Source organism: Nannobrachium achirus (genome assembly GCF_963921795.1).
Source record: "Nannobrachium achirus genome assembly, chromosome: 16".
Lineage (NCBI taxonomy): Eukaryota > Metazoa > Chordata > Actinopteri > Myctophiformes > Myctophidae > Nannobrachium > Nannobrachium achirus.
In genome coordinates this window covers 735070-747211 of record NC_137823.1, presented here as the reverse complement: position 1 = coordinate 747211, position 12142 = coordinate 735070, and the positions used below count along the sequence as shown (strand labels likewise).

General features: G+C 42.4%; 1 long non-coding RNA gene across 1 annotated transcript; it reads right to left on the bottom strand.

Annotated features, from left to right (window-relative positions):
• Positions 1–1080: 1080 nt before the first annotated feature.
• On the bottom strand, positions 1081–2250 carry LOC308300754. The gene is made up of 3 exons (XR_013962851.1): positions 2009–2250; positions 1767–1895; positions 1081–1174 (listed from the first exon to the last, which is right to left on the bottom strand). It is a non-coding gene; the product is annotated as an uncharacterized lncRNA (long non-coding RNA).
• Positions 2251–12142: the final 9892 nt, after the last annotated feature.

The window sequence follows — 12142 nt, the reverse complement described above, 5'->3', positions numbered from 1 at the left end:
CGCGGGATGGAAAATCATACTCTGGGAGCATGGAACTACCTTTACTTTTTGGATAGAACCTCTACCTCGGCGTGGAGGCATTCTACTGCAGCCCAGGGATATCCGCTTAGGACCTCATCTCGAGGAGCACAACGGTATGCAGCGGAGAGTGAGGTTCTATATGGGGCTAGTTTTCCCCATGTTCGGTCCTTTGCTCAGTCAGTGGGGGATGTTACAATATTACATTAAAAAGTATTTGACTAGACTGGGAGAGACTCTCACCACTGCAACATCATGTTGAAGCTGGGCAGCATTTCTTTAGTAACTACTGCACAATGTATCAGACACATTATTTCCCACATATAACCAATGCAATGGTGACATCATACTGTATATGTGTATACAAAACGTGTAAGTGTAAGATAAACTTACTTTGAATCTTTTCCACTTTGGTGGGGTCCAGCATATGTTTGCCCTCAAGCTCTGGAACAACACCATGCCTCCCTGTGACAACTGCATCCTTCCAGTTCTTCAGTCGTGAAGAATTTGTCAAACAGCTGGTGGAACAGGCGACTGCAGTCCTTCTTAGCACTGTGGTGAATGGCTACCTGTTCCAACGAGAACACAGAGTCCACAGCCAGTGAACAAAGATTCCATGATTAACACATTTCACAAAGTTTCTGCTCTTCAAGTGGACCATGGAAACAGACCATTGTGTGATCTAATTAGGCCTGGTTTACACTGGCAGCCAAACCCAGCCTGAATCAGATCTGTGTCACATCCGGGTTGGAATCTCATTGGTTCCATGTGACCATTTAAGCCAATCGGATTCCAATCTGAATGTGACTCAGATCTGATTTAGGCTGGATTTGACTGCCAGTGTAAAGCAGGCCTAAAGGAAACTTAACTTTCTAGCTCTAACAGATCACAAAGCGTAGTATGGGATATAGTTAAGATAGTTAATCTTCTCACTGTAGTGTGAAATGTATATTGAACATGTTCGTCTACCTCCCAAATTTTTACCTGGACTATAATCGTACCATCAAAAATGTAAAATCCATAATACATTTATACATACCTGGATATAGCTCTTGCACCTCAATGGCCAACACCTAAACTTTTCACATTGGATCTGCCATCTCCATGTCCCCAACCATCTCAACAAGTCCCTGTAGAGCTTGCAGGTGTTCAATGCCTGGAATGAAGAGGAACAAATATTATGACAATCCCAACATATTCAAAGGTTGAGTAACAACAAATAAGTGTTAAATAGCGCTATATTCTGATAACAGTCATTGATATGCCATGGCTATGGAATATTTATTTTCTCAGTAGCAGGGATTGTCATGTTCAACGGCAACCTTCTCTCCCCATCTCTCCAGTAAACAGAAAATGTAAAGTTTCAAGTGAGACAAAGAAATGAGCTGACAGAATTGACAACTGCAACACTATGCTTCATTTTTTGTGAATGGTGGGTGACCCAGCCAGGGTAGGGGATATTTATAACAACACACCCGGGGGTCTAGAGTAACTTAAAGAGATATTCCAATTTCAAAATTACTTTTTGTCATTTTAGCATCTAATCAGGCTTTTGGGAACACCCAGGACAGTTTTTGAATTTCTTCATTCAGTATTTAGATCTAGAAGCAGACACATATCACAGGGCAGTCACTGATTACAGATGAGCATGGTCATCGCATAATTTCAGAAAAGTATAGTTTTAAGGGTGAATATTAGGGACAGTACAGTGAGCCATCTTAAAAACTTTAATTGAACTGTAACCTTACCTAGATAAACTTCAAAAGGTGGTCAATGGCTTGTCGGGCTGAGAGCTTTCCTGGTCTCTTGTTGCGGCCTTGAGGTGAGGGTGGCATATGGTGGATAAGGCAAGATGGAGGACATCTCACTGTCCCATCCTGAAAATACAAGGGTGGGGGGAAACAAAGACATTTTTACTAAAATCTGTTTACATTTTGGTTTCAAAACCATCCCCTCTTCCATTGGTATTATTCCTTTAATTCCAGCGTACCATTTTCCAGTTCTTCTGTTGTGGATTCAGCGTTATGAAGCAGATCTACATGGTCGCCTGTCTGGGTGAGCGACTGAAATCCTGTATCTGCAGACAGGATGGAATACAGACAACATGGCATACATCTTAATGGGTTCACCCTATGACCAGGGATGTGATCTGTTTAAAGTCATTTTTCATTTCAGTTTGACTGTAAGGCAAGACAGTTCAAGAGCGACATACCATTCCTCCAATGTCAAGAAATCTTGTTAAGGTGGTGAATATTTCAGAGGACTTCACTGGGTCATGAACCATTGTTTGGCGATAGGTGAAGGTCTGTTTCATCTTCTCTTTGACCATCATCAGTGCGATGCCCTCAAGACACTGGGTTTCTGTCGTTAGCTGAAGAAACCCACTCCCATCTACTGGATTGTAATACTGCTCCTAAAAAACAAGAACGTGTTTTATTTTTTCTCCTTAAAAAACTAAACACATGCCCTTGTCTGGAGAATTGCTAAAATCAAGGTCAACAGGTCTGATATCTGTGGCGATCAACTTGTAGGGGTTAGGAGAAAGGTATGTTGGGACTTGGGACTAGTTCTGACCAATGGGCCATGGCTTAGAGCAGTGGTTCCCAAACTATTAGCTCAAGAGAAATTAGACATTTGCCCAGGACCCAAGCTAGTGAAAACAGCAGATCTACAAGCTCACAATGCGGTGCAACGCATTGTGAGCTTGTAGATCTGCTGTTTTCACTAGTTTAGGCCATTTTCACTAACTACTTTTTTATACAAATATAAGGGCCGTTAAAAAATGTGTCTGCGACCCACATATGGATCCCGACCCACTGCTTGGGAACAAGTGGCCTAGTGGGCACCCACGCGATTTGCTACAATGTGATGTTGGGTTTAGTTTCTCAAAAACGTTGAGACAGTTTTTACCCCTTACACCAGAGGGCCACTTGTCTTTTTACTGGACCCCCTTGCGATGCCCACCACAGTAGCAAAAATGCACTATAGGCCTATGCACATTAAAAAATAATTTAACATGTGAAATTCTAACTATAATCAAAATCACATACCTGTCAGTGGCTGAGTGTTTCTTCTCTTCTTTTGTCCCTCTGAGGCTTCGTTTTGAAGTGTTTTCACTCTCCATGCAAGAAACCCACTCCCATCTACTGGATGCTCCTAAAAAAACAAGAACATGTTTTATTTTTTTCTCCTTAAAAAACTTAACACATGCCCTTGTCTGGAGAATTGCTAAAATCAAGGTCAACAGGTGTGACATCTGTGGCGATCAACTTGTTGGGGTTAGGAGAAAGGGTCAGCATATAGAAAATGTGTTGAAATTTAGTTGAAATCTCACTCTTGTCTTTTCGAGCAATTCCAGGAGTGAGGAGTAAAGAAGTTAGACTTGTATTGTGTACTTACATAGCCCAAAGTGCCCTAGGGATCGGCCAGGTATGGAAACAAGGCAGTGATTTGCGTAGTCCTCTTAACACGCCTTGAAGGACTCTTCCTACAGTGCACACACACACACACACACACACACACACACACACACACACACACACACACACACACACACACACACACACACACACACACACACACACAATTAATTAAACCAATTTGATTCCAGAAATTAAATGAAATGATCTGACACATGATGATGGATCAAGCACATGCCTCCTTTGAGTGTCAGATGTGTGTCATTTTGTCTGGCTGGTGTCAGTGGTGTTAACATCAGCTCCACTATAAGATCTAACATCTAAAATAAACAACACTAAATAAAAACTGGTCAAACATTGGCCAAATTGTCAGCTGATATAACAAGAGGCAACAAATGTGAAAATAGCAGATCTACAAGCTCACTGCAGTCCAAGTGCTTGGTGGGTGGAGGGTCCCCAGTTAAAATGTGAATAATTTGGGAGCTCCCCTTGCAGTTCAAATGTGATTATTTTGGGGGCTTGCGTGGTTAACAGTCAACAACAGATTAAAATGTCAAGGTCTCCCCTTAACTCTAACAGTGTACAAATGGAACCAAATTAACCTGTTAGGGGTTGTTTGGTTCCATTTGTACACTCTCTGCTACCATTGAACAACTAGCAAATTGACATTAGCTAGCTAGCTACAAACAACACATGGAACTGCTAACATGGAACAGTTGCTAACTAATGTTAGCCACACATACTACAGTACACAGCAAAGCACCTATGATAACACAAAACAAAAACTGCCACTTCTATCAAAAGGGCATAGTATAAGCTAGTCAACACAGTTGGAACATTCAGTTCCTTTAGGATGTACTGTAATAACTTTAGCATCAGTTAGCATTAGCTTTGTATTTGTCTACTGGTTAGCATGGGCCCTTCAGGAAACACCACAGACAAAAACACCACAGACAACATTCTTAACATACATGTAACAGTTACATTATCCAGTGGTATTGTTAAAATTTCACCTACCCAAAGGAGATATATAGTCCATGAGAGAGGCAGAGAGCCTTCAGCCTGCACTCACACTCACTGGCAGTGGCAGTGAGTCACTGAAAGCAATTCAAACAAACCGGTTCAATCCAGTTTCAGTCTGCAAGGAACATCAAAGCACTGTGTGATGTCACTGGTCTAACCAAGTTTGGGAACTTAACCCTGTAACTGCTGCAACAATGCATTGTTTCTCATGTGATGAACACTTATGCAAAGATTATATAGATAATAAATTGATTGATAATGATAATAACAATAATTATTACTATTATAATTATAATACATACTATAAATAATTTTAATAATATAATTAATAGCCTATAATTATATTAATAAATCCGTATGTTATTTTACATAAGAATTTTATATTAGAAAAAAACACACAGCATCAATTATATATTTTTTCAGATAAAATACACTTATTCTGACTTGATTTTTGACATTGAGTCCGATGTAGTTGGTCCCGTCACGTGAAAATGCCGGCTGTCCGTCACGTCACACTTTTCCCCAACTTGTATCTCTGCCACCGTTGCCCCAATCCATGCCAAACTTTGCACACACAGTCCTTGCCTGGAAAATCACAACCTCCACCCCTCCCAGGACCCCCAGAGCTCCAGGGACCCCCTGTTCCAGCTTTCAAAAAGTGCAAAAATGACCAAATGACCACCCCAACAGGGCTGCTCATGGGGAATTCCCGGGGGGCCACCGACTCCGGCTGCTCCAGAACAGATCCAAAAGTGATTGCACCCCCTAGTGGAGCACCCCCTCCACTGCAGTGCACATAAAATACCGTAACTCGGCCTAGGAGCGACCGGGAGAGCCGGGGCCGGTATCCACGCGTCCGCCTCGGCGGCGCAGAAATAGCCATTTGTAGACCGCCACCTAGTGGTGGACCCCTGCCACTGCAGCACGCTAAAAAGGCCATAACTCGGCCCCCCAGCAACCGGGGTGACCTGCATTAAGTAGAAAATAAGTACTATGATAAATTGTGTTATATAAAACTTATATGCACACCAGTAAGACTCCCTAATCGGGAGATAAGCGACGTACCGTCAGGTCGCAGCGTGATTTTAGGGCAAAATGTGTAGGAGCAGTGTCCAAAAATGTGTTTGAAAAAATCTGCCAGATGGTGGCGCTATATGGGACAGATCCATTTTGATGACATGAGTGTAGACATACTGTGTACCGATTTGCATGATTTTAGGGCAAAATCTGTAGGAGCAGTGTTCAAAAATGTGTTTGAAAAAATCGGCCTGATGGTGGCGCTATATGGGACAGATCCATGTTGATGAGATGAGTGTAGACATACTGTGTACCGATGTGCGTGATTTTAGGGCAAAATCTGTAGGAGCAGTGTCCAAAAATGTGTTGGCCCTGATGGTGGCGCTATATGGGACAGATTCATGTTGATGGCTCTTTTGGCGCCGCCGAGGCGGACGCGTGGGTACCGGCCCCGGCTCTCCCGGTCGCTCCTAGCCCGAGTTACGGCATTTGGTCATTTTTGCACTTTTTGGGGGGTCCCTGGGGGTCCCTGGAGCTCCGGGGGTCCCTGGAGGGGTGGAGGTTGTGGATTGGCAGGCAAGGAGTATATGTGCAAAGTTTGGCATGTATTGGGGCAACGGTGGTGGAGATATGAGTTGGGGAAAAGTGTGACGTGACGGACGGACAGACTGACTGACTGACAGACTGACTGACAGACAGCCAGTGGAGGTTTTGGCAGTAACAATTATTTTGCAAATAAAAGTGAGATGTAGGCATTATGTATGGCATATATGCAAAAAGTCAGACATATATGAGCTATTTATGAGGCATTATATATGACATATATGCATAAGGTCAGACATATATGAGCTGTATATGAGACATTATGTATGACATATATGCAAATATATGACCATGACTGTGGCATATATGTTGATATATATAAGCCATATATGACACATATATGTTCCTATATATCCACATATATGAACATATATTACCCTGAATATGGCATATATGCAACATATATGTTTCATATATGTCACATATAATATCATATATGTGCATATATTTCCTTTCCGTGTGGGCAAAGATATGACTGATGTCTGGACTCCTGGGTGAGGAAGGTTCAGATCCTTCAAATGTTTTAGAGTGTAAACCTATGGATCAAGTGTCCGCTCCGCTGCAACGTGTCAACACCATACCAAGGTTCTTGGCAGTTGGAACCAAAGTCACCAGGGCGTTGTCTATGGCAGGGGTTTTCAAAGTGGGTGACGGGGCACCCTGGGGTGCCGTGAAGGCAGTCCAGGGTGCCGCAAGATTATTTGATAATATTTGGAATTTATTTGGACACTTGAAAAAATATTATTTAGTATAATTTTAAACTTGAAGTGCAATGTTATTTTCAGTCAGTTCTAACCAAAATGGCTGTTATCTCAACGTTGTCCTCGCAACATAATCACTAAAATATCGTCACTGTCAGGCAGAAACCTTGTATCTCTAAGTTTCAAATATGTACGTATTTTGCCCTGCTTCATCATACAAGACCGTCGCACAAAACTAGTGAAAACAGCAGATCTACAAGCACACAATGCCTCGTAATGCGAGGCGTTGTGTGCTTGTAGATCTGCTGTTTTCACTAGTTTAGTAAATTTTTAGATGATAAATAAAACGGTTTTGGACATACAAGGTTTCCACCCGACAATGACGATATGCTATAAATATAAGGTGCTGGGAGTGAAAATTATAATGTAGGGGTGCCTCGGATTAAAAATATATTCATGGGGTGCCCTGAGACAAAAAAGTTTGGGAACCCCTGGTCTATGGAAATAGTTAGATCCTGCATGGGGCAGGACATAACTGCCCCACACCTAAAAGGAAAACAGAAATGTAATTTGTATTTATTTATATGTTCAGTGTTCAATGCCAAAAACACAATCCAATCGCAGTTATTTGTATGATCGTTGAGTAAAATGTCATGATCATTTGATAGTCGGGGGCCCCAGGGATATTTTGGTTCAGATTCTCGCAAATTCGCCAAATTTGGCACAGATGTTGTCCATAACATACTTTTTACATTTTAAGATGGGTGCCAAGATGGGCTCCCCATGGTACTGCCATATTGCGCAATCCAATATGGCTGCCACCCGGAATAAAAAAGAAAAGGTCTAGAATCATAAATGATACCACTTTGTAGGGGTTTTCTGGGTTGTAGAATCTGATTCTGGTGTTATTTCAATGAGTTGAGGTCAAGATTACCCCTCAAGGTCAAGTTTACTCATCAAAGTTAGTATATAATATTATATATATATTTTTCTCATTATAAGCTATACTTGTATAATGTAGCAATGTTTCACAATTCAAAACAATATTGTCAAAACAGTTGATAGTTTATTCTAAACAATAAACTAATACAAACATTTTTCAATTAAAACTGATCAAAATCAAAAAAGAACAAGAAAAAAAATGTCTAGGGACACACAGCACAAAATGTTCACAAGTCCAAATTCAACTGTAAGTAAACAACTGACAGTAGGGGACAATGTAATCAGAATAGTGTGTTTTTCCGTAAAACCTGATAAAATCTAAAAGTTAGATCACAATGTCATTCACATTCTTTATTGTGTCTGTCTATCTTCTATGACAAGTCCTTTCAATGGTCAGGCCAGCGCAGCAGCAGTTGGTTCGGCTAGGGCACACCGTGTAGCCTGGGCACAGTTCATGAGGTGTTCCATTGTCTGGGGTTCCCCACACGCACACGCATCGGAGGTTAAGTTCCATTTCTTCATGGAAGCCTTGCACCTTCCTTCACCGACTCAAGTCGGTTCAGTGTCTTCCAGACAGCCCAAGGTTGGTCATGACCCGTGGCGAGGGATTTGTCTGGGGCGGGTGGGGTGGTCTCCAGAGCCACACTGGTGTCCAGGAAACTGCTCCTAGAATGGAGCCGTTTCTGGGCAGAAGAGTATCTATGGAGTAGATGCTGGGTGACGATGGCCTGCTTTGTGCGTTCAACTTCTGTGGTGACTGTTCTGTGGAGGTCAGGGGGGGAGGATGCCAGAGAGGCCATAAAGGCAGTGTGTAGGTGTGGCTTTGAGGTGACCACTCACTATGCTGCAGGTCTCATTGAGGATAGGATCTTTCATCCACATTAAACAACTTGCAAGGTGTGGAGTTACTGTCTGTCATCTCCGTTATTAAGGCACCCACCTTCGCATTTGCAGAGGTTTGTGCATCGGACACCGATACGGTTACATTTGCACCTTCCCATGCATCCCTTGAGGCAGCCACAGCGCACAAGAAGGTCACATGCTGCTGATGCATCACTAAGAGTGGTCCACAGTGGTTGCCATGTGCCAGTGCCATCTTTGTGCCAGCCCCACTCACTGAAGTCAGGAATTTCCTGCTGGACCGAGGTTGCCTGATTCCAGTAGAACCTTGCCTGCAGTAGCGCTCGCTTGACATGCTGGAACAGTGCAGCTTGGGTAGGTGGGATGGTTTCCAGTGACAGCTTAACAGGGTGTGACACATCTTCCATACCAGACCTCACCAACACACTAGTGGCTCTCACACACACCCCTGACCTCTTCAGTCTTGAGTCTGTACATATGCAGAACATTGAACGTTTCGTCATGCTCATGTACAGCAAGGGGTGTGGTGCAGCTGGTGTCAATGAGGCCAGACATTGCCTCTTCACCACTGGAAGTAGATCACTGGAAACCATCCCACCTACCCAAGCTGCAATGTTCCAGCATGTCAAGCGAGCACTACTGCAGGCAAGGTTCTACTGGAATCAGGCAACCTCGGTCCAGCAGGAAATTCCTGACTTGAGTGAGTGGGGCTGGCACAAAGATGGCACTGGCACATGGCAACCACTGTGGACCACTCTTAGTGATGCATCAGCAGCATGTGACCTTCTTGTGCACTGCGGCTGCCTCAAGGGATACATGGGAAGGTGCAAATGCAACTGTATCGGTGTACGATGCACAATCCTCTGCAAATGCGAAGGTGGGTGCCTTAATAACGGAGATGACAGCCAGTAACTCCACACCTTGCAAGGTGTTTCATGTGGATGAAAGATCCTATCCTCAATGAGACCTGCAGCATAGTGAGTGGTCGCCTCAAAGCCACACCTACACACTGCCTTCATGGCCTCTCTGGCATCCTCCCCCCTGACCTCCACAGAACATTCACCACAGAAGTTGAACGCACAAAGCAGGCCATCTTCACCCAGCATCTACTCCTACTCCATAGATACTCTTCTGCCCAGAAACGGCTCCATTCTAGGAGCAGTTTCCTGGACACGAGAGTGGCTCTGGAGACCACCCCATCCGCCCCAGACAAATGCCTCGCCACCGGTCATGACCAACCTTGGGCTGTCTGGAAGACACTGAGCGTCGGTGAAGGAAGGTGCAAGGCTTCCATGAAGAAATGAAACTTAACCTCCGATGCGTGTGCGTGTGGGGAACCCCAGTCAATGGAACACCTCATGAACCCAGGCTACACGGTGTGCCGGGAATGACTTGGCCGAACCAACTGTTGCTGTGCTGGCCTGCGCATACCATTGAAAGGACTTGTCATAGAAGATAGACAGACACAATAAAGAATGTGAATGACATTGTGATCTAACTTTTAGATTTTATCAAGTTTTACGGAAAAACAAACTATTCTGATTACATTGTCCCCTACTGTCAGTTGTTTACTTACAGTTGAAGTTGGACTTGTGGATATTTTGTGCTGTGTCCCTAGACACATTTATTTTTATTTTTCAATTTTGTTGCCACATCAGTTTTAATTGAAAATTGTTTGTATTAGTTTATTGTTTATAATAAACAATCAACAGTTTTGACAATATTGTTTTGAATTGTGAAACATTGCTACATTATACAAGTATAGCTTATAATGAGAAAAAACTTTTTGGGGGTAGAATCTGGCATGGCGCACTAGAAATACTGGATTTTACCCCGATAATACCTTTATATACTTACTTTGATGGGTAATCTTGACCTCAAATCATTGAAATAACACCAGAATCAGATTCTACGACCCAGAAAACCCCTAAAAAGTGGTATCATTTATGATTCTAGGCCTTTTCGTTTTTTTTTTTCGGGTGGCAGCCATATTGGATTGCACAAACAGTACCATGGGGCGCCCATCTTGGCACCCATCTTAAAATGATTAAGTATCATATGGACAACATCTGTGCCAAATTTGGCGAATTTGCGAGAATCTGAACCAAACGGTCCTTTTATTGCCCTGGGGCCGACGAGTGTTCAGTGTTGGCATTACTATACTTTGTATACTATACTTTCTGAACACAAACTGATGTTGACCACAGCTCCACAGCATTGTTTGATCACTACAAGCCTACAAGTGACTAATTATGTATTTCTGGACACAATAAGCGCATTTCCAAGATGCACCGCAATCTTGGGCAGATGTGACTTATGGGGGCTAGTAGTGTTACTGTAAATAATAATAAAGAAATCGACACAATAAGCCCATTCCCAAGATGCACGCAATCTTTCATGGGCAGATGTGACTTATGGGGCTAGTAGTTTTACTGTAAATACTAATAAAATAAATCACCAGCTTTAGTGTCTAAAAATACATACAGTATTTAGCCACTTGTACGCATGCCCCTGCCCACTGAAATCAAAATCACTAAAATGGCTAAAGCAGTAAATGAAAACATTTGAACACACATCTTTTCTTTTCTTTAATGACTATCTAAAATATGAACCCTTGTTTTAAAAAAAACAAAGTTGTCCATTAAAGTTCTCTGTGTTGATGTACTGGTATTATATTACCTTGCTTATTGTAAATCGCTCTGGATTAAGAGCGTCTGCTAAATGCTTAAATTGCAAAGGTCTCGTCACATCAAATTTCTATTCTTCTCTTTTCTTTTCTTTTCTCTCTTTAAACATTCAGGGGATTTCCTGTGGTCGTACCTTATTGTGTAGTATTGTCCTAGTGTTTCCTGTTTTTTGCCTAGTTACTGTTACCTGTCTTGTCTCATCTCCCTGTGATTGTTAGTTTTTTCCACCTGTGTTCTGTTAGTCTCCCAGCCAATCCCTGTGTTGATTGTCTTTGAGTTTCACCTGTTCCTGGTTACCCTGTGTCTATATAAACCCTCAGTCCGTTGTGTTACCTGCAGATCTTAGATGTTGCTCATTCCAAGTATGTTCACCTAGTGTTCCTTGTTGTCTCCTGTGTTGCACTGTTGCACTCAGAATATAATTTCAAATGTACCAGAACTAGAACTAGGCTGTTTAAACCCAGTAAGACCTGGAACGTATCTGTGTGGCGTTAGACTATTACATGCATTTGGCAACAGACCCCCATCTCAAATTAATGTTCAATCAATCAATCACATTTTATTTATAAAGCACATTTTACACAACCTTAAGCTGACCAAAGTGCTGTACAGGTGAAAAGAAGTTTAAAAATATACAAAATACAATATGCAGAAAAACATTTACATCAAGAAAAAATGTAAAAACAATCAGAAACTTCAAAAGGCAGCAAAGAAAGATGAGACTAATTTTAGGAGTTATTAAAATCCAGAGAAAAAAGGTGCGTTTTGAGTAGTGACTTAAAAATGTCAATAGATTGAGCAGATCTGATGTGGGGGGAGATTGTCAGTGACTAGCCTGCGGACCTCAGAGCTCTGGGTGGGTTATAGCGCT